The 20,188-nt window shown below is 44.8% G+C and overlaps 1 protein-coding gene across 8 annotated transcripts in view; it reads right to left on the reverse strand.

Moving 5' to 3' along the window:
* LOC138855244 (somatostatin receptor type 5-like) overlaps window positions 1-20,188 on the reverse strand; it is a 332,516-nt gene that overhangs the window by 168,438 nt on the left and 143,890 nt on the right. For 6 of the 8 annotated variants that reach the window (XR_011394436.1, XR_011394437.1, XM_070103592.1 and 3 more), the window contains exon 3: window positions 9,822-9,855. The exons of the other annotated variants lie outside the window; for them this stretch is intronic. The gene's annotated coding sequence lies outside the window, so the exon portion shown is untranslated. The remainder of the gene's footprint in view (window positions 1-9,821; window positions 9,856-20,188) is intronic. 8 annotated transcript variants of the gene reach the window in all.

Raw genomic sequence — 20,188 nt, forward strand, 5'->3', positions numbered from 1 at the left:
ATATTACAAACATTCTATATCCCACCGTTACTAACCCATTTCTTAGCTATTGCATCACAGTGTTCTTAACCTTACTTTCAACCTTCCACTGTTGCTAGGTCACTGCCCACCTTTAACACAACACTGTTACTTTCCACTGTTGCTAGGTCACTGCCCACCTTTAACACAACACTGTTACTTTCCACTGTTGCTAGGTCACTGCCCACCTTTAACACAACACTGTTACTTTCCACTGTTGCTAGGTCACTGCCCACCTTTAACACAACACTGTTACCTTCCATTGTTGCTAGGTCACTGCCCACCTTTAACACAACACTGTTACTTTCCACTGTTGTTAGGTCACTGCCCACCTTTAACACAACACTGTTACTTTCCACTGTTGTTAGGTCACTGCCCACCTTTAACACAACACTGTTACTTTCCACTGTTGTTAGGTCACTGCCCACCTTTAACACAACACTGTTACCTTCCATTGTTGCTAGGTCACTGCCCACCTTTAACACAACACTGTTACTTTCCACTGTTGCTAGGTCACTGCCCACCTTTAACACAACACTGTTACCTTCCACTGTTGCTAGGTCACTGCCCACCTTTAACACAACACTGTTACTTTCCACTGTTGCTAGGTCACTGCCCACCTTTAACACAACACTGTTACCTTCCACTGTTGCTAGGTCACTGCCCACCTTTAACACAACACTGTTACTTTCCACTGTTGCTAGGTCACTGCCCACCTTTAACACAACACTGTTACCTTCCACTGTTGCTAGGTCACTGCCCACCTTTAACACAACACTGTTACTTTCCACTGTTGCTAGGTCACTGCCCACCTTTAACACAACACTGTTACCTTCCACTGTTGCTAGGTCACTGCCCGCCTTTAACACAACACTGTTACCTTTCATTGCTGCTAGGTCACTGCCCACCTTTAACACAACACTGTTACCTTCCATTGTTGCTAGGTCACTGCCCACCTTTAACACAACACTGTTACTTTCCACTGTTGCTAGGTCACTGCCCACCTTTAACACAACACTGTTACCTTCCATTGTTGCTAGGTCACTGCCCACCTTTAACACAACACTGTTACCTTCTACTGTTGTCTCCAGTAGGGTCAGTGTCCTCTTCACTTCTCATCTGTGTCACAGGACCTCCAAGACCTTTTAACTCACTTTTTTTCAGAAAAACCAACAGCTTAAGACTTTTTCACATTACCCAAGTTTGTGTCCGGTCACTCTTGCGAGACTGGTAACAGCAACAACAGCTGCATTGTCCTTCCAGAGGCTTTCACAGGCTTACTAAAACTCAGGTTTTCTGATGTTTACTTTTTGCTGTCTAACAAACGGTTTGTGAGAGGACCAAATGTGTTTTTTTAATGCACGACAGCTACGTGATATCCCCAACTTGCAGTAAGTTTCTGGTTGTCAACAAAGACATGTGAACCAGTGTAAGACATTAAAACATTAGTATAACATTTCGCTAATGGAGTGCTTTATCAAGCTCTCCTTGAGCAAAACTTACGATAAAGGATTATGTTGTTTAATATTTCTCCGCCATCATAAAAGAAGTTATCTGTACAGCAAATAATATTATTAGGTATAGTTATGTTTCACATATAATCGTACTATACCGCCCTGGTTGTTAAATATTAATGGTAGTAGTTAATATTTGTCAAAGGCACTTGTCGACTGACACCTGGCCCTTTGTGCGTGTAACTTGTGACGTTCGAAGCTGAGGACCTCCTGTTTGTGAGTTGTAACTGTAATATCCTGCTATATCAAACACATATGAACAGACTCATCCATTAACATAATCAAGTTTGGCCGACGGTATCGTTGAGTAAAACTCTTATTGTTATTATGTCTTTGACTCGCCTTCTGGCAGCTGTCGCCAGCTACTGCGACAATCCTGCTGCTCACATGAATACACTTAACAAACATCTTAAACAATGTCTTAACAAGGCCACCAGTGCACAAAAGTTAGAAGTACACATAAGGTTACCAGTACACTTAAGGTCAGCAGTACATAAGGTCATCAGTACACATAATGTCAGCAGTACACATAATGTCAGCAGTACACTTAAGGTCAACAGTACACATAAGGTCAACAGTATATAAGGTCAGCAGTACACATAATGTCAGCAGTACACATAAGGTCAACAGTACACATAAGGTCAGCAGTACACATAATGTCAACAGTACACATAAGGTCAACAGTACACTTAAGGTCAACAGTACACATAAGGTCAGCAGTACACATAATGTCAGCAGTACACATAATGTCAGCAGTACACATAAGGTCAACAGTACACTTAAGGTCAACAGTACACATAAGGTCAACAGTACACATAAGGTCAGCAGTACACATAATGTCAGCAGTACACATAAGGTCAACAGTACACATAAGGTCAGCAGTACACATAATGTCAACAGTACACATAAGGTCAACAGTACACATAAGGTCAACAGTACACATAATGTCAACAGTACACATAAGGTCAACAGTACACATAATGTCAGCAGTACACATAATGTCAGCAGTACACATAATGTCAACAGTACACATAAGGTCAACAGTACACATAAGGTCAACAGTACACATAAGGTCAACAGTACACATAAGGTCAGCAGTACACATAGTGTCAGCAGTACACATAATGTCAGCAGTACACATAAGGTCAACAGTACACTTAAGGTCAACAGTACACATAAGGTCAACAGTACACATAAGGTCAACAGTACACATAAGGTCAACAGTACACATAAGGTCAACAGTACACATAAGGTCAACAGTATATAAGGTCAGCAGTACACATAAGGTCAACAGTACACATAAGGTCAACAGTACACATAAGGTCAGCAGTACACATAATGTCAGCAGTACACATAATGTCAGCAGTACACATAAGGTCAACAGTACACTTAAGGTCAACAGTACACATAAGGTCAACAGTACACATAAGGTCAACAGTACACATAATGTCAGCAGTACACATAAGGTCAACAGTACACATAAGGTCAACAGTACACATAAGGTCAACAGTATATAAGGTCAGCAGTACACATAAGGTCAACAGTACACATAAGGTCAGCAGTACACATAAGGTCAACAGTACACATAAGGTCAACAGTACACATAAGGTCAGCAGTACACATAAGGTCAGCAGTACACATAAGGTCAACAGTACACATAAGGTCAACAGTACACATAAGATCAACAGTACACATAAGGTCAGCAGTACACATAATGTCAGCAGTACACATAAGGTCAACAGTACACATAAGGTCAACAGTACACATAAGGTCAACAGTATATAAGGTCAGCAGTACACATAAGGTCAACAGTACACATAAGGTCAGCAGTACACATAAGGTCAGCAGTACACATAAGGTCAGCAGTACACATAAGGTCAACAGTACACATAAGGTCAACAGTACACATAAGGTCAACAGTACACATAAGGTCAACAGTATATAAGGTCAGCAGTACACATAAGGTCAACAGTACACATAAGGTCAACAGTACACATAAGGTCAACAGTATATAAGGTCAGCAGTACACATAAGGTCAACAGTACACATAATGTCAGCAGTACACATAAGGTCAACAGTACACATAAGATCAACAGTACACATAATGTCAGCAGTACACATAAGGTCAGCAGTACACATAAGATCAACAGTACACATAAGATCAACAGTACACATAAGATCAACAGTACACATAAGGTCAACAGTACACATAAGATCAACAGTACACATAAGGTCAGCAGTACACATAATGTCAGCAGTACACATAAGGTCAACAGTACACATAAGGTCAGCAGTACACATAAGGTCAACAGTACACATAAGGTCAACAGTACACATAAGGTCAGCAGTACACATAAGGTCAACAGTACACATAAGGTCAGCAGTACACAATGTCAGCAGTACACATAAGGTCAACAGTACACATAAGGTCAGCAGTACACACAGAGAAAGGGAAAATTGTCACTACAGCGTCACTGGGAAACAGGGAACTACATTCCCTCTTTTACTTATGGTTTTTCAAAATCCACCATAAAATTTTCCACACTTGGCATTACGAGGCTAAAACTTCACTGGGTTACACTTGTGTCAAGAACACACGAACAATGCACCAAAGAAATCCTTGAATGGATTTCACAGTAGGAAAAAGGATTTAGAAAAATCTAAACTATATTAGCAGACCTCCATTACGTGAGAGTGGTGTGTGTGTGTGTGTGTACTCACCTAGTTGAGGTTGCGGGGGTCGAATCCGAGCTCCTGGCTCCTGTGTGTGTGTGTGTGTGTGTGTATACTCACCTAGTTGAGGTTGCAGGGGTCGAGTCCGAGCTCCTGGCCCCGCCTCTTCACTGATCGCTACTAGGTCACTCTGCCTGAACCGTGAGCTTTATCATACCTCTGCTTAAAGCTATGCATGGATCCTGCCTCCACTACATCGCTTCCCAAACTATTCCACTTCCTGACTACTGTGTGGCTGAAGAAATACTTCCTAACATCCCTGCGATTCATCTGTCTCTTCAGCTTCCAACTGTGTCCCCTTGTTACTGTGTCCAATCTCTGGAACATCCTGTCTTTGTCCACCTTGTCAATTCCTCTCAGTATTTTGTATGTCGTTATCATGTCCCCCCTATCTCTCCTGTCCTCCAGTGTCGCCAGGTTGATTTCCCTTAACCTCTCCTCGTAGGACATACCTCTTAGCTCTGGGACTAGTCTTGTTGCAAACCTTTGCACTTTCTCTAGTTTCTTTACGTGCTTGGCTAGGTGTGGGTTCCAAACTGGTGCCGCATACTCCAATATGGGCCTAACGTACACGGTGTACAGGGTCCTGAACGATTCCTTATTAAGATGTCGGAATGCTGTTCTGAGGTTTGCTAGGCGCCCATATGCTGCAGCCGTTATTTGGTTGATGTGCGCTTCAAGAGATGTGCCTGGTGTTATACTCATCCCAAGATCTTTTTCCTTGAGTGAGGTTTGTAGTCTCTGGCCCCCTAGACTGTACTTCGTCTGTGGTCTTCTTTCCCCTTCCCCAATGTTCATGACTTTGCACTTGGTGGGATTGAACTCCAGGAGCCAATTGCTGGACCAGGTCTGCAGCCTGTCCAGATCCCTTTGTAGTTCTGCCTGGTCTTCGATCGAGTGAATTCTTCTCATCAACTTCACGTCATCTGCAAACAGGGACACCTCAGAGTCTATTCCCTCCGTCATGTCGTTCACAAATACCAGAAACAGCACTGGTCCTAGGACTGACCCCTGTGGGACCCCGCTAGTCACAGGTGCCCACTCTGACACCTCACCACGTACCATGACTCGCTGCTGTCTTCCTGACAAGTATTCCCTGATCCATTGTAGTGCCTTCCCTGTTATCCCTGTTTGTGTGTGTGCGGCCGTGTGTGTGTGTGTACTCACCTATTTGCACTCACCTATTTGTGGTTGCAGGGGTCAAGTCCTAGCTCCTGGCCCCGCCTCTTCACCGGTTGCTACTAGGCCCTCTCTCTCCCCGCTCCATGAGATTTATCAAACCTCGTCTTAAAACTGTGTATGGTTCCTGCCTCCACTACGTCATTTTCTAGGCTATTCCACTGCCTTACAACTCTATGACTGAAGAAATACTTCCTACTATCTCTCTGACTCATTTGTGTCTTCAACTTCCAATTGTGGCCTCTTGTTTCTGTGTCCCCTCCCTGGAACATCCTGTCTTTGTCCACCTTGTCTATTCCACGCAGTATTTTATATGTCGTTATCATGTCTCCCCTGACCCTCCTGTCCTCCAGTGTGGTCAGGCCGATTTCCCTTAATCTTTCCTCATAGGACATTCCCCTTAGCTCTGGAACTAACCTTGTCGCAAACCTTTGTACTTTCTCTAGTTTCTTGACGTGCTTTATCAAGTGCGGGTTCCAAACAGGTGCTGCATACTCCAGTATGGGCCTGACATACACGGTGTACAGTGTCTTGAATGATTCCTTACTAAGGTATCGGAATGCTGTTCTCAGGTTTGCCAGGCGCCCATATGCTGCAGCAGTTATCTGATTGATGTGTGCTTCCGGAGACATGCTCGGTGTTATACTCACCCCAAGATCTTTCTCCTTGAGTGAGGTTTGCAGTCTTTGGCCACCTAGCCTATACTCTGTCTGTGGTCTTCTGTGCCCCTCCCCCATCTTCATGACTTTGCATTTGGCAGGATTAAATTCGAGAAGCCATTTGCTGGACCAGGTGTCCAGTCTGTCCAGGTCTCTTTGAAGTCCTGCCTGGTCCTCATCAGATTTAATTCTCCTCATTAACTTCACATCATCTGCAAACAGGGACACTTCTGAGTCTAACCCTTCCGTCATGTGTGTGTATGTGTGTGTGTGTGTGTGTGTGTGTGTGTGTGTGTGTGTGTGTGTGTGTGCGTGTACTCACCTAGTTGTGGTTGCAGGGGTCGATTCATAGCTCCTGGCCCCGCCTCTTCACGTGTGTGTGTGTGTGTGTGTGTGTGTGTGTGTACTCACCTAGTTGTACTCACCTAGTTGAGGTTGCGGGGGTCGAGTCCGAGCTCCTGGCCCCGCCTCTTCACTGATCGCTACTAGGTCACTCTCCCTGAGCCGTGAGCTTTATCGTACCTCTGCTTAAAGCTATGTATGGATCCTGCCTCCACTACATCGCTTCCCAAACTATTCCACTTACTGACTACTCTGTGGCTGAAGAAATACTTCCTAACATCCCTGTGATTCATCTGTGTCTTTAGCTTCCAACTGTGTCCCCTTGTTACTGTGTCCAATCTCTGGAACATCCTGTTTTTGTCCACCTTGTCAATTCCTCTCAGTATTTTGTATGTCGTTATCATGTCCCCCCTATCTCTCCTGTCCTCCAGTGTCGTCAGGTTGATTTCCCTTAACCTCTCCTCGTAGGACATACCTCTTAGCTCTGGGACTAGTCTTGTTGCAAACCTTTGCACTTTCTCTAGTTTCTTTACGTGCTTGGCTAGGTGTGGGTTCCAAACTGGTGCCGCATACTCCAATATGGGCCTAACGTATACGGTGTACAGGGTCCTGAACGATTCCTTATTAAGATGTCGGAATGCTGTTCTGAGGTTTGCTAGGCGCCCATATGCTGCAGCAGTTATTTGGTTGATGTGCGCTTCAGGAGATGTGCCTGGTGTTATACTCACCCCAAGATCTTTTTCCTTGAGTGAGGTTTGTAGTCTCTGACCCCCTAGACTGTACTCCGTCTGCGGCCTTCTTTGCCCTTCCCCAATCTTCATGACTTTGCACTTGGTGGGATTGAACTCCAGGAGCCAATTGCTGGACCAGTTCTGCAGCCTGTCCAGATCCCTTTGTAGTTCTGCCTGGTCTTCGATCGAGTGTATTCTTCTCATCAACTTCACGTCATCTGCAAACAGGGACACCTCAGAGTCTATTCCTTCCGTCATGTCGTTCACAAATACCAGAAACAGCACTGGTCCTAGGACTGACCCCTGCGGGACCCCGCTGGTCACAGGTGCCCACTCTGACACCTCGCCACGTACCATGACTCGCTGCTGTCTTCCTGACAAGTATTCCCTGATCCATTGTAGTGCCTTCCCTGTTATCCCTGCTTGGTCCTCCAGTTTTTGCACCAATCTCTTGTGTGGAACTGTGTCAAACGCCTTCTTGCAGTCCAAGAAAATGCAATCCACCCACCCCTCTCTCTCTTGTCTTACTGCTGTCACCATGTCATAGAACTCCAGTAGGTTTGTGACACAGGATTTCCCGTCCCTGAAACCATGCTGGCTGCTGTTGATGAGATCATTCCTTTCTAGGTGTTCCACCACTCTTCTCCTGATAATCTTCTCCATGATTTTGCATACTATACATGTCAGTGACACTGGTCTGTAGTTTAATGCTTCATGTCTGTCTCCTTTTTTAAAGATTGGGACTACATTTGCTGTCTTCCATGCCTCAGGCAATCTCCCTGTTTCGATAGATGTATTGAATATTGTTGTTAGGGGTACACATAGCGCCTCTGCTCCCTCTCTCAATACCCATGGGGAGATGTTATCTGGCCCCATTGCCTTTGAGGTATCTAGCTCACTCAGAAGCCTCTTCACTTCTTCCTCGGTTGTGTGCACTGTGTCCAGCACTTGGTGGTGTGCCCCACCTCTCCGTCTTTCTGGAGTCCCTTCTGTCTCCTCTGTGAACACTTCTTTGAATCTCTTGTTGAGTTCTTCACATACTTCCCGGTCATTTCCTGTTGTCTCTCCTCCTTCCTTCCTTAGCCTGATTACCTGGTCCTTGACTGTTGTTTTCCTCCTGATGTGGCTGTACAACAGTTTCGGGTCAGATTTGGCTTTCGCTGCTATGTCATTTTCATATTGTCTTTGGGCCTCCCTTCTTATCTGTGCATATTCATTTCTGGCTCTACGACTGTTCTCCTTATTCTCCTGGGTCCTTTGCCTTCTATATTTCTTCCATTCCCTAGCACACTTGGTTTTTGCCTCCCTGCACCTTTGGGTAAACCATGGGCTCATCCTGGCTTTTTCATTACTCCTGTTACCCTTGGGTACAAACCTCTCCTCAGCCTCCTTGCATTTTATTGCTACATATTCCATCATCTCATTAACTGGTTTCCCTGCCAGTTCTCTGTGTGTGTGTGTGTGTGTGTGTGTGTGTGTGTGTGTGTGTGTATATGTGTGTATATGTGTGTATATGTGTGTATATGTGTGTATATGTGTGTATATGTGTGTATATGTGTGTATGTGTGTGTGTGTGTGTGTGTGTGTGTGTGTGTGTGTGTGTGTGTGTGTGTGTGTGTGTGTGTGTGTGTGTGTGTGTGTGTGTGTGTGTGCGCGCGTGCGTGCAATGGGAATTTTAGAGACTATGCCTGGAATTTACCTGGAGAGAGTTCCGGGGGTCAACGCCCCCGCGGCCCGGTCTGTGACCAGGCCTCCTGGTGGATCAGAGTCTGATCAACCAGGCTGTTGCTGCTGGCTGCACGCAAACCAACGTACGAGCCACAGCCCGGCTGGTCAGGAACCGACTTAGGTGCTTGTCCAGTGCCAGCTTGAAGACTGCCAGGGGTCTGTTGGTAATCCCCCTTATGTATGCTGGGAGGCAGTTGAACAGTCTCGGGCCCCTGACACTTATTGTATGGTCTCTTAACGTGCTAGTGACACCCCTGCTTTTCATTGGGGGGATGTTGCATCGTCTGCCGAGTCTTTTGCTTTCGTAGTGAGTGATTTTCGTGTGCAAGTTCGGTACTAGTCACTCTAGGATTTTCCAGGTGTATATAATCATGTATCTCTCCCGCCTGCGTTCCAGGGAATACAGTTTTAGGAACCTCAAGCGCTCCCAGTAATTGAGGTGTTTTATCTCCGTTATGCGCGCCGTGAAGGTTCTCTGTACATTTTCTAGGTCAGCAATGACTATGTACATAAATTTCATTATAAGTTAATTATATCTAGCTCCTGGCCTGCCAATATGAGGGTGAAAAATCAAGCATCCCATTCCCACACGGGTTTAGCGCTTCATATAACAATAATAACAATAATAATAATAATAATAATAATAATAATAATAATAATAATATCTGAGAGCAAGTGCACAAGTTTAGAGTTAGTGTTTTCCTTACGCTCAACTGGGACTCAGAAGTAATAATTTACCTTCTAACTTTAGCTGTTAGTTGATAATTAAAGTCACAAGGACCCCAGGAAGATTATTGTTATGATTATGTGATGCACTAAACCCATGTGGGTTATTCAGCCCTAAAGTGAAAGAGGTGGACTGCCTCAGCTAGTCTCAAGAACTAGTATAAGGCAGCTAGACAAGTTGAAGTGTTTACCTCACTGCTGATAATTCTACGTCGTACACACAACCTGAAAGACATATTATTATTATTATTAGTAGTAATAATATAAGTATTATTATTATTATCATTATTTCAAAGGGAAGTGCTAATCCATAGGAGTTACAGAATTCCTGAGGAAGAGAAGGTAATGAGGTTTGATCTGAGGAAGGTGAAGGTAGCATTACACCAAGAGCCCGTTGCCCGTATTAATGCACCTCCCTTGCAGGCAACACAAGCAACAGAGGGTGTACTAAAGATTAGCAGAGCGACTTTGTGGCTTACCCAGGTAATGTCTACCCTAACATACCCAGGGGGGTCCGGTAATGTTTCTCTAACATACCAGGGGGTCAGGTAATGTTTCCCTAACATACCCAGGGGGTCAGGTAATGTTTCCCTAACATACCCAGGGGGTCAGGTATATTGCACTCAACCATAGCACCTGCCTCAACTTGCTTCACTCACCTATGCTTTTTTATTTATTTTCAAACTGGTTTTCAGATTTGTTTACAAACAGGAACGAGGAGTTTGTTGACTTTCTCGTTAATGTAAACTAAATTAACATTTTCAACGTAAAATAATATTTTTTATGAATATTTTAACTAAAATGAGAAACATTTTTATAGCTTTTAAATGTCTCATTCCTCATAATTCTTATGTTCTTTCTTCTCTATTTTCCCTTTATATAAAGGAATTACACATGGTGTCTGGAGAACGTACCTACTGGTACACTGTTCCATCATGCCTGTGTTAACACCTACACCAGACACTCCAATACTTTAGCACCACCTGCTTTCTTTACTGCAGTCTCTCTCTCTATTGTTTTTTCTCTCTATTAGCCTCCTATGTTACACACTTCCCTCTCTTACTTTTGGCTCTTGCTTTCTACTGAGTAAACACATTTCTCCATGCATAAAGGCTCACCTCCACTTCATCACTTACATCCAACAACTTGGATCAAAATGTTTTACTAATACAATAGTGAAGAGAAGATACACGCAATAGATCGAGCTTTCCTCAGGACAACGTTTCGCTCTGTGTTGAGCTACATCAAATCATGATAGAGGACTACACAGAGCGAAACATGACTTCATAAAGCTCTGCACAAAGAAACGTGGCTTGATAAAGCTATACGCAGGCCGAAACGTTGACCCAGTAAAAGTTATTTGTACAAGTGAGTCTCTCTTCTTCACCTGCATCAACTTTTGGATGGAGCACCTGAACCTAGAGTGACTTACAAGGTTGCGGTGTCGTCACTTGAAGCTGAGCACTAGCTGCCTGTCTTACGATCACCTTATTTTGTTGGTCTTACATTGTTTGTGAGAGAATGGGGGTTAGGTAAGGTAAAGTTCGTCAGAAAACCGTACAAGTGTTTCCTGACGCGGGTCTTAGTCAGATGATGACCCGCCGTTGGAGCGTTTGGTCATCTGACCGAGGCCTTCCGCTGGCTTACCTCCTCCACCCGTTTAAAAATTATGGTCATAGTTATAACCATTTTTTATATAGAGAGTGGGGCAGTAGCTCCTGTTTTATACTGTGTGGGAGAGGTGCACAGGAGTTGCTTGAGGTGAGTGCACAACAGCTGATCAGGGTGAGGGGGGACAGGAGCTGAACCAGGGTGAGGGATAGGTTGAGGGGCGAGGGCAGAAAAGAGCTGATCAGGGTGAGGGGAAGCAAGCTTCTTTCTCTAGGTCACGGCATGAAGGGGGATAAAGGGAATAATAATAACACAATTGTGAGGGGAGAGATGATACAAGGAAAGGGGAAAGATGATGGAAGAGGGAAGGAGAGGAGGTGAGGGAATAGGACAAGTAAGACAGGTGAGATAGGGGAGAGAAAGAGGGCAGGTGAATGTGAAAACAGAAGAGAGGGGAAAGTGGAAGAGAAGGGAAGTGGAAAAGAGGGAAGGTGGAAGGGAGGGAAGGTGAAAGAGAGGGAAGGTGGAAGAGAGGGTAGGTTGAAAAAAGGGAAGGCGGAGATATGAGGTGAGAAAGGGAAGAGAGATGTGTTATTCCTAGACATATCTTAAGAGCCTGCCGGGTGGGTGGGATTCTACAAAATCTCCATGATGTTGGACTCACGGGAATGATACCATATTTTCCTTTGAATCTGAATTCCAAATCCACCGTCGAGGCGCCTGGTTCCCTTCTAATTACCAAGATTTCCAGAGGTAAGTTTTCTGAGTTTTACTTATTTCACCATTGTGGTTAAAAACACACTGGAGGCTTTTACTGGTGTTCTTAACTCCCTGTATATGAGACTTATCTATGGTGTCTAGTTCCTCGGACCAAACATGATTATCTCCCATTCTCCATATTCTGTAATAATTAGCTGTAGCTTCTTGGTTGGTGGCAGGACTCCATCTGCAAAAATATACCAAGATGAAGGTGACAGCGAGGCTTCTGTTTCCCACACCAAGATTAGCTTTGCAGTTTCGCTATAATGGAAGCGTTTACTCTTTTCTTGATCGTCCTGTACGGATGTAGGATTTTTGTGTGAAGAGTCCCTTTTTTTTATGGGGAATTAATCTCTGGAAAGAAGATTTGGTGGGTGTCACATCTCATCATATATGACTTTCGGACACTATACCTTTGGAGTAATGGTTGTCTGCGAAGTTACTGTCATCCTCAGCTGCCTCGGTACTAGCATTCAACACACCACTTCTTTTGTTTGTGTGTTCTGAACAAAACAAGTCTAGACTCGTTGAATTAGACACATGTGCAACTCTTGGGTATCTTTATTGAAGAAACGTTTCGCCACACAGTGGCTTCATCAGTCCATACAAAGGAGAAACTTGAAGAACAGAAGGAGAATGAGGTAATCAGTCCCTCAGCCTTGAGTCGATGTGATCAGTCCATCAATCTTGAATTCAAGTTGCACATGTGTCTAATTCAACAACATGTCGGGTCTCTGAACCATTCATCTACAAGTCTAGACTTGTTTAACTTCCAGATAAATTTTAATTTAAAATTCTTTTTTTTTCACATATTTCATTCCTTCAGTGCTGTCTGTTTCAGCTTGCCGTAAATGCATCTAATTTTAAGCCTGTAACTCTTATGTTACAGGCGGGGTAGGGGTCGGCCTAGGAAAGGTTGGAGGCAGGGGGTAAAGGAGGTTTTGTGTGCGAGGGGCTTGGACTTCCAGCAAGCATGCGTGAGCGTATTTGACAGAAGTGAATGGAGACAAATGATTTTTAATACTTGATGTGCTGTTGGAGTGTGTGCAAAGTAACATTTATGAAGGGATTCAGGGAAACCGGCAGGCCGGACTTGAGTCCTGGAGATGGGAAGTACAGTGTCTGCACTCTGAAGAAGGGGTGTTAATGTTGCAGTTTTACAAACTGCAGTGTAAAGCACCCCTCTGGCAAGACAGTGATGGAGTGAATGATGGTGAAAGTTTTTCTTTTTCGGGCCACCCTGCCTTGGTGGGAGACGGCCGATGTGTTAACAAAAAAATAATAACTCTTATGTTTTACCTTATCTATTTTTACAACACTATTATGAGACTTTTGTTCTAGTTTCTGTCAAAGATTAAAATCTAATGTAAGTGTGGAAATTAGGTTTCAAGAACTCCCTTTAAATATATTGGTACTGGAATTAGGTTTTGAAGACTCCTTTAAATGTAATGGTGTTGGAATTAGATTTTAATGGCTCTGAGTCTAATATAAATGTGGGAATTACTTTCCAAAAGTCTCTAAATCTAATTTAAAAGTGGGAATTAGCTTTGACTTTCTTAATTATAACCACTATAACAGTTTTAATAGAACGGCATTAATATTAACCGAGGAACTGGTTCTCTTCCAGCGTTCTTGGTATTATTTTCTCCCACAAGGAATTAAAGTTTACCATCTTAGCATTATCTGGATCATTTACCAAACCTCACAATCTTTCTTCTTGTTGTATACTCTGATAATTGTAATTTTAGAATAGCTTTGTCAGATGATGATGTTACCAGCAAGCTGACTTTGTAATGTCCCAGCACATGTTGATGTGAACTATAACACAGCATATGTTGATGTGAACTATAACACAGCATATGTTGATGTGAACTATAACCCAGCACATGTTGATGTGAACTATAACCCAGCACATGTTGATGTGAACTATAACCCAGCACATGTTGATGTGAACTATAACCCAGCACATGATGTGAACTATACCTCAGCACATGTTGACGTGAACTATAAATCAGCACATGTTGATGTGAACTATAACCCAGCACATGTTGATGTGAACTATAACCCAGCACATGTTGATGTGAGCTATAACACAGCACATGTTGATGTGAGCTATAACACAGCATATGTTGATGTGAACTATAACACAGCATATGTTGATGTGAACTATAACACAGCACATGTTGATGTGAACTATAACACAGCATATGTTGATGTGAACTATAACACAGCATATGTTGATGTGAACTATAACCCAGCACATGTTGATGTCAACTATAACACAGCATATGTTGATGTGAACTATAACCCAGCACATGTTGATGTCAACTGTAACACAGCATATGTTGATGTGAACTATAACCCAGCACATGTTGATGTGAACTATAACACAGCATATGTTGATGTGAACTATAACACAGCACATGTTGATGTGAACTATAACCCAGCACATGTTGATGTGAACTATAACCCAGCACATGTTGATGTGAACTATAACCCAGCACATGATGTGAACTATAACCCAGCACATGTTGATGTGAACTATACCTCAGCACATGTTGACGTGAACTATAAATCAGCACATGTTGATGTGAACTATAACCCAGCACATGTTGATGTGAACTATAACCCAGCACATGTTGATGTGAGCTATAACACAGCACATGTTGATGTGAACTATAACACAGCACATGTTGATGTGAACTATAACCCAGCACATGTTGATGTGAACTATAACCCAGCACATGATGTGAACTATAACCCAGCACATGTTGATGTGAACTATACCTCAGCACATGTTGATGTGAACTATAACTCAGCACATGTTGATGTGAACTATAACCCAGCACATGTTGATGTGAACTATAACAGCACATGTTGATGTGAACTATAACACAGCACATGCTGATGTGAACTATAACACAGCACATGTTGATGTGAATCATAACACAGCACATGTTGATGTGAACCATAACCCAGCACATGTTGATGTGAACCATAACCCAGCACATGTTGATGTGAACTATAACCCAGCACATGTTGATGTGAGCTATAACACAGCACATGTTGATGTGAACTATAACCCAGCACATGTTGATGTGAACGATAACACAGCACATGTTGATGTGAACTATAACACAGCACATGTTGATGTGAACTATAACACAGCACATGTTGATGTGAACTATAACCCAGCACATGTTGATGTGAACCATAACCCAGCACATGTTGATGTGAACTATAACCCAGCACATGTTGATGTGAACTATAACCCAGTACATGTTGATGTGAACTATAACTCAGCACATGTTGATGTGAACTATAACACAGCACATGTTGATGTGAACTATAACTCAGCACATGTTGATGTGAACTATAACCCAGCACATGTTGATGTGAACTATAATCCAGCACATGTTGATGTGAGCTATAACTCAGCACATGTTGATGTGAACTATAACTCAGCACATGTTGATGTGAACTATAACTCAGCACATGTTGATGTGAACTATAACTCAGCACATGTTGATGTGAACTATAACCCAGCACATGTTGATGTGACCTATAACGCAGCACATGTTGATGTGAACTATAACACAGCACATGTTGATGTGAACTATAACACAGCACATGTTGATGTGAACTGCATACCAACACATGTTGGTGTAAACTACAATAACTGATGTATGAGGTGGACAGTGGCTGGCAGCCTAACACGTCATATATGGATCTTCTCTGTCATTTGGGGGTTTCAACATTAGGATTAAGTCTGGTGCATTTGGATGTTGGTAGTGTTATTAGGCTGCTTCTGATTTCCATATCTAGGTCAAGGAAATAACTAGAGCAATGTGTCCCAGACAATATCATCAGATGTGTCACTGGGAAGACTGAGGGATAATCCAGGAAATGCACTCGAGCCTGATGACTGCTTCTCAAATCGGTGTTATATCATCTTAAGAATTCTTCCACATATGACATCTATCCAAATGTGAGGACATGATTCAAAGATCGCAGCCTAATACAGTAAGTTAGAAGACACCAACCATCCAGGGTAGTACTATTCTCCATCCAGGGTGGTACTATCCTCCATCCAGGGTGGTACTATCCTCCATCCAGGGTGGTACTATCCTCCATCCAGGGTGGTACTATCCTCCATCCAGGGTGGTACTATCTTCCATCCAGAGTGGTACTATCCTCCATCCAGAGTGGTACTATCCTCCATCCAGGGTGGTACAATCCTCCATCCAGGGTGGTACTATCCTCCATCCAGGTGGTGCTATCCTCCATCCAGGGTGGTACTATCCTCCATCCAGGGTGGTACTAGCCTCCATCCAGTGGTACTGTCCTCCACCCAGGGTGGTACTATCCTCCATCCAGGGTGGTACTATCCTCCATCCAGGGTGGTACTATCCTCCATCCAAGTGGTGCTATCCTCCATCCAGGGTGGTATTATCCTCCATCCAGGGTGGTACTATCCTCCATCCAGGGTGGTACTAGCCTCCATCCAGAGTGGTACTATCCTCCACCCAGGGTGGTACTATCCTCCATCCAGGGTGGTACTATCCTCCATCCAAGGAGGTACTGTCCTCCATCCAGGGTGGTAATGTCCTCCATCCAGGTTGGTACTATCCTCCATCCAGGGTGGTACTATCCTCCATCCAGGGTGGTACTATCCTCCATCTAGGGTGGTACTATCCTCCATCCAGGTGGTACTATCCTCCATCCAGGGTGGTATTATCCTCCATCCAGGGTGGTATTATCCTCCATCCATAGTGGTACTATCCTCCATCCAGGGTGGTACTATCCTCCATCCAGAGTGGTACTATCCTCTATCCAGAGTGGTACTATCCTCCATCCAGGTTGGTACTATCCTCCATCCAGGGTGGTACTATCCTCCATCCAGGGTGGTACTATCCTCCATCCAGGGTGGTACTGTCCTCCATCCAGGGTGGTACTATCCTCCATCCAGGGTGGTACTATCCTCCATCCAGGGTGGTACTATCCTCCATCCAGGGTGGTACTATCCTCCATCCAGGGTGGTACTATCCTCCATCCAGGGTGGTACTATCCTCCATCCGGGGTGGTACTATCCTCCATCCAGGGTGGTACTATCCTCCATCTAGGGTGGTACTATCCTCCATCCAGGTGGTACTATCCTCCATCCAGGGTGGTATTATCCTCCATCCAGGGTGGTATTAACCTCCATCCATAGTGGTACTATCCTCCATCCAGGGTGGTACTATCCTCCATCCAGAGTGGTACTATCCTCCATCCAGGGTGGTACTATCCTCCATCCAGGTTGGTACTATCCTCCATCCAGGGTGGTACTATCCTCCATCCAGGGTGGTACTATCCTCCATCCAGGGTGGTACTGTCCTCCATCCAGGGTGGTACTATCCTCCATCCAGGGTGGTACTATCCTCCATCCAGGGTGGTACTATCCTCCATCCAGGGTGGTACTATCCTCCATCCAGGGTGGTACTATCCTCCATCCAGGGTGGTACTATCCTCCATCCAGGGTGGTACTATCCTCCATCCAGGGTGGTACTATCCTCCATCCAGGGTGGTACTATCCTCCATCCAGGGTGGTACTATCCTCCATCCAGGGTGGTACTATCCTCCTGGCTTATGAGCTTGAAACAAAAGTTGTTAGTTTTTTCATAGGTTGGCAAGATTGCTGGTGTTTTCTGTCTGGTGAATATGTTAGATGACAGGTAACTCTTACGAACTTCTACTTACATACACATATGTTTACTTTCCACTGTTTCTTGATAGTTCTTATTTACTGCCAAGCATGGGCCAGTAGGCCTGCTGCAGTGCTCCTTCTTTCTTATGTTTTTATTACATATTTTCTTTCCAATTTAGTATGCATGGTACAAGATAGAGTCGAGGAGGCGATGTTCCCAGAGCCATTAAAAGCCTAACGTGCCTAGGATCAACTTTTGGCGCCAGAGAACGCCTAGACTGCTCTCAAATGGCACCTTATACCTGCAAGGTCGTCTAGACGACGCAACCAACGACATCTTACCCAACTTATATCATCTACTCCATCCCTAAACGAGAGTATTTCCTTTTTAAGGTGGAATCGTGTTCCCAAGCAACGACATCTCACCGAGGCGAGATTGAGGCTGTGACCAGCCCTAAGACTGGTGATACGGGTCAAGTTACACCATCAGGAAGCCACGAGGTGGTCACCCCAAACATGATCTTCTGCCCCACAAACATAGCTTGGCAGTTTTCTCCAGCCACGGGTTAACTTTCCTAGCTAGTGTTATGATTACAGCGGCTACTACACTCAATACCTCCAGTTTCACCCTCTCTCCTGCCTCCCACCTACATTGCTTCCTGCACACTACCTCTCTCACCTTCCCCCACACTGCCTCCCTCACAGTGCCTCTCTCACCGTGACTGCCAGGGTGGCGTAAATCAACACGCTGAAAGTAGGTGGGGTTTTAACCTAACTTTGCATAACGATGATGGACGAATGATATTCACTCAAGATCCTGGTATGAAAAACCATACACACAGTCTTTGTTATAAAATATTACCAGTCATCCCTCTTACATCTTTATGATGATGAAAATACTGAGAGAACGTGAGGTAGGAAGAAACAAATGTAGGGAATTATATATTTTATGGAAAAATAGAAAAAAATGTAGTATAATGTGAACCTTTATTGACTACAATTCTCCCACACAGTGGGCTTTATCAAGTCTAAAACAGATATACCTGAGAAAAGAGTATATATGTATATATATCTATATTGATATTTATAGGATGGAGAGTACGATTGGGGAGGTTGGGTCTGAGACGGGTCTGCACTGGATGGTTGGGTCTGAGACGGGCATGCACTGGATGGTTGGGTCTGAGACGGGCATGCACTGGATGGTTGGGTCTGAGATGAGTCTGCACTGGATGGTTGGGTCTGAGATGGGTCTGCACTGGATGGTTGGGTCTGAGACGGGCATGCACTGGATGGTTGGGTCTGAGATGAGTCTGCACTGGATGGTTGGGTCTGAGATGGGTCTGCACTGGATGGTTGGGTCTGAGATGGGTCTGCACTGGATGGTTGTGTCTGAGACGGGCATGCACTGGATGGTTGGGTCTGAGACGGGTCTGCACTGGATGGTTGGGTCTGAGATGGGTCTGCACTGGATGGTTGTGTCTGAGACGGGCATGCACTGGATGGTTGGGTCTGAGATGGGTCTGCACTGGATGGTTGGGTCTGAGACGGGCCTACACTGGATGGTTGGGTCTGAGACGGGTCTGCACTGGATGGTTGGGTCTGAGATGGGTCTGCACTGGATGGTTGGGTCTGAGATGGGTCTGCACTGGATGGTTAGGTCTGAGATGGGTCTGCACTGGATGGTTGGGTCTGAGACGGGCCTGCACTGGATGGTTGGGTCTGAGACGGGTCTGCACTGTATGGTTGGGTCTGAGACGGGCCTGCACTGGATGGTTGGGTCTGAGACGGGCCTGCACTGGACGGTTGGGTCTGAGACGGGTCTGCACTGGACGGTTGGGTCTGAGACGGGTCTGCACTGGACGGTTGGGTCTGAGACGGGCCTGCACTGGACGGTTGGGTCTGAGACAGGTCTGCACGGGATGGTTGGGTCTGAGACGGGCCTGCACTGGATGGTTGGGTCTGAGACGGGCCTGCACGGGATGGTTGGGTCTGAGACGGGCCTGCACAGGATGGTTGAGTCTGAGATGGGCCTGCACTGGACGGTTGGGTCTGAGACGGGTCTGCACTGGATGGTTGGGTCTGAAACGGGCCTGCACTGGACGGTTAGGTCTGAGACGGGCCTGCACGGGGAGAGCCTTCATCAGAGCCTTCAACATAGGAGGGATGTGGGTGGCCTTACTGTTATGTACAAGGCCAATATTGTCAAAGTACCACACTTGGATCCACTTCGAGGACAGCGTGAAACAAGCTTTTATGCCACAAGACGGGCAGAAAGCAGCAACTTCACTCTGGCTGTACCCTTCTCCAGAACATCACTCCATCTGAGATCATACATACCCAGGATGACTCGAGTATGGAACACATTCGTACAGCATAATGATGTCAACGAGATAAAGTCAGTTGATCAAATGAAAATGCTGGCCCACAGATGGCTCCAACTTCATCCTGTTCCCTACTTGTATGTCTCATAACAATAAAAATGCTTTCAAATGAGCTGATGTA

Source organism: Cherax quadricarinatus, chromosome 86, assembly GCF_038502225.1.
Source record: "Cherax quadricarinatus isolate ZL_2023a chromosome 86, ASM3850222v1, whole genome shotgun sequence".
Taxonomy (NCBI): domain Eukaryota; kingdom Metazoa; phylum Arthropoda; class Malacostraca; order Decapoda; family Parastacidae; genus Cherax; species Cherax quadricarinatus.